Below are 4,237 nucleotides of genomic sequence, written 5' to 3'. Positions count from 1 at the left end.
GAAGCCTTTGCCTCAAAAACGAAGTCAAAGTTGCTGCCAAAGAAGACAGCTAATGGCTTCAAAGAGCCCCCACCTATCAGAAGCATCAGCATCAACACTTACAAGTGTTATAGGTTAAAATAAAGTTGGATCTGCCGCCATGGCTGCCTTGACTCCAGCTCCAGAGTCCATGGTGGACCCCTGCGTGAGGTAGGTCAAGATCAAGACCGGCTGGTGAAGCGATTGGTCCAAGAATAAGTATTATATGAAAAAGAAGCAAAACAGCGAGAAGAAAAGATTGAAAAAATGAAAGCCAAAGATGGTGAAAATGCCGTTAAGAAGCAGGGAGAGATCCTTCTAGCGTCTTGGAGGATAATCCCAGATTATCTTCTAACGCAGGTTAGAAGCTCATATTCCAATCTTCAGCAGGTACTAGAAAGTGGGAACGACTAGGAAGAAGTTGAGTAATGTAAAGAAGCACGCTCTGTCCTGGATTCAGTGATGTTGGAAGCCTGAAGCTTTTGAGTTAAATCTTGGGGTCCATTTCATGGCTCTTATACACTGCTGTGTGTTTTAGTTATATGAGATTGTGATATTATGACTGTTGTATCTTTTTGCATATTTTAATATTTTAGTATATGAGTTCATCTAATAAAACTGATTATTTTGTATTTTTCAAAAAGTTTAATTAACCTTTTATCAAACATTAAACCAAACATTTTGGCAAATAAAAAAATAAAATTGAACTCCAACTAGAAAGAGGTCTCCATTCTCATCTGACACTAATTGGAAGTTATTGGAAATCTTAGTGAATCCAAAAAGGAGAATTATTTTCGTATGTATACATAACATATAAGTGAAGTTCATTAGCTGCTATGCTCTTTCTGTTCATGGACAAATTAAATTGTCTTAGACTGTGTATCTGTCAGTATATATTTATGAACAAATTCTGATATGAAGAATGTATTTCCCAGGTAATGTACACATTTATTTTTATATTGCTTAAACAACTAACTGTTCTCTTGTTAAGAAATGTCCACATGACTGGAAATATTTGCACTGACTTTTTAAAACCATAGTAACTAGGCACAAATGAATTGCATTCATGCTCTGAAAATTCTGATTTGCTCAGACCCATTTTTTTTTTTTATCAAATTGAAGAAACCCTAGTATTTAGGTCATACATTGTTCATGACAAAATTACATGGGAAATTTACACATTAGTTCTGTTTAATACTTTAGGGACACATATCACTTTGTGGGTAGAAGTGTCCATCATGGTAATTATGAAATACAGTTGCATGTAGGTTGTATATGTTCTGATCATATTAACATATCTTGAAAATTGCAAGTTCAGTGGCTTCAGCAATAGACTAGACAGACCCTCAGATGTGATAGAGATCCATAAAGAGATGAAAGAGAAGAAAATGTATTAATATTTCCACCAGTTCTTCTGACTAAAAACTCCTAATAGGTTTTACAAAATGTAGAGACCTTATAAATATTACATGTGAAAATTAAGAGGTTTCATGACAATATTTTGACAACCACCCCCAAGACAAGTAAATAAAATTGGATGTTGTAGTGAACATTTTTCCTTTTTTTCTGAATATATGCTCGTGCACACACTCATCCCTGTGGTCACCCAGGTTAGATGGCCTGAAGAAATCTGACTAGTGCAAGCTAAAATTAGCAACCACATCTTCCTTGCCTAAAGCAAGCCACAGCTGAAGCGTAGAAAGCTGGAAACAGATGCAGGGCCACACTAACTTGGCATGGTGGTGTGGTATTTCATTAGTTGTAGATTAACTATAAACAGTGGGTCAATTTGAAGAAAGTCATAAGGCTTAAATAATCATTGAGAGCTTTAAAAGTTCTATCTCCTTACAGAGTGACACAGTCTGGAAATATTATAGAAAATTCTTTAGAAACAACTCACCTGAATAGAGACAGTTTTATTCTGTAAAAATATTTTAAACACTATCCTTCCTGTAGTCTACTAAATAGCAAGCACAGATATATCCTACTTAATTTTTGTTTTATTTCATTTTGTTCTCACCATACTTTTGGTCATTTGGAAAAAGTTCACCGGTTTGCCTTCAGACCAGTTTTTAAGGATGTCATTAGGAATAATAGAAGTTGTATGGAAAGAGATAATTAGTACAGTCCTCTTACTAGAGACAGTATTCTTTATTAAAGTCTTCATACCATTGGCTTTCAAACTTTCATCATTGAAATCACTTGAAGACGTAGGGTTTAGAAGCTCAAGTAGATAATCTTACCTTTTTGGAAGGCAGAAATTGAGGAATCATAGTTCAATGCCAGACCAAGAACAAACATTTAGTGAAACTGTAACTCAGTAAACCACCAGGCATAGTGGCATATGCCTGTCATTCTCATGACAGGGGAAGCACACATAAAGAGGATTGTGGAAGCATTGTGGAAGTTTTAAGAAAACAACCAATCAGAAAGGTTCTGATGGAGTGGCTTGAATGATATAGCATGCATGCTTAGCAGAGCCCCAAGTTCAAACTTCAATAAGAAAAAATTTAAAAGGCAAAATCACATGAGGACCTTTGAAATACTCCTAAGCCTGGGTTTATTGTTTCAATAATACAAAATAAAAGAGTATCCAGGTATCTAGATAGTCCGCAATACTCTTAGAAAACCACCTTAATGTCACAAAAATCTTCTCCAAACATCCTTAGAGATAGAGTAGTTACAGTATCTATTTAGAGCACCTATGCATGCCTGGTTTGTAAACTATCTGGCATTGTTCCCAAACTTTCTTGCTTATGAGTGATAGCATTGAACACTTCTTAACCTGGCTGTGTCTCAGTTTCCCATCTGCAAGTTGAAGGTTTATATAATTCAGGTAAATTTGTTAAACAGAAAATGACAGCAAGGATTGCCCTATGCCCACTTTATAGATAAAGAGAGTAAAGCACAGAAAGTTGAATAATAAAAGTCATGCATAGCTTGGATGAGTGCAATCCAGATGGCGCAATGGCTCTAGGTGTAGATGCAGCTGTTACTTACACAAATCTCATCTATTTGATCAATTATAAACTAAGAGGTTCTTACCCAAGAAGTCAGGTTAAAGCGCCTAAAAGATGGCAGTTGCTTAGAGCTTAGCACTGTGGACTGACTGGCTGTTTAGCTAGCTACTAGCTGTTTGTTTTTCACAAAGCCAAATCAAACACACAGATTAAAATTGCAAAAAGTTGAGGGGAAAATTCCATTTTTATAACTAGGCTCTTATCTCTTATGAAGCACATGTAACATATTACTGTCAGGGGCCTCATACTTGCTCTGCTTGCTTGGTCAGCTGGTGCTCTACCATTTGAACCATGCCATCAGCTTCACTTTTTGCTGGTTAATTAGAGAAGGAGTCTCATGGACTTTTCTGCCTTAGATGTTGGATTTAAGTCTCAGTCTTCTAGGTCTCAGGCTACTGAGTAACTAGAAATTATGTGTGCACCACCTAGCAACTAGGTAGATTTTTTTAAAATAGTACTGATGAACTTCACAATTAAAATACCAATTTAAACCAGACTCTGGCTTGTATTCTAGCTACTGTTACCTTTAATCACAGTTTGAAGTCAGCAAGGGCAGGAGAGTCTGAGACTCTTATCTCCCTTAAACTACCGAGAAAAGCCAGAAGTGGTGCTGTGGCTCAAGTGATAGAGCACTAACCTTCAGCACAAAGAGCCTAGGGATGGTGCCCAGACCCCAAGTTTAAGTCCCAGGATCAGCAAAATAAATAAAGATAATAACAATACTGATTTCATTGATCAGGGGATCAGTTCATTTTTAATTTAAGTGATTGATAAGTATAAAGTAGAATTAAGAATCACTTAGCCAAATATAAATTGTAGATCTTCATTTAAATACAAACAATTTTCAAGTACAGTGATTTGGACAGTATTGCTAAAAGAGTATAGAACACTGAATTAGAAGAGTGTGGCTTTTTCGATTCTTGTAACTTTTTCTTTGCATGTTGTAGGGACATTCGCTTTTATTGACAAATCTGTGGAAGAAGTTTAATCTGCTTGACACCATTTTTTAAAACAAAGGGGAAAAAAAGGTGACAAGACAGAAAGGCACTCCTGGCTTACATTCGTATCCTAAACTGATCAGGAGACTGAGAGCCAGAGAAATGCAGTGTGAAGCCAGCTGGGGCAAAAAACTTCTCAAGATTCCACACCCAGAATAACCAGCAGAACACTGGGCTGGTGTGTGGCTCAAGAAGTATATT

The sequence above is a fragment of the Dipodomys merriami genome, unplaced genomic scaffold, assembly GCF_024711535.1.
Source record: "Dipodomys merriami isolate MVZ:Mamm:240054 unplaced genomic scaffold, mDipMer1.0.p SCAF_29, whole genome shotgun sequence".
Classification (NCBI taxonomy): Eukaryota; Metazoa; Chordata; class Mammalia; order Rodentia; family Heteromyidae; genus Dipodomys; species Dipodomys merriami.
This window is presented reverse-complemented; position numbering follows the sequence as displayed.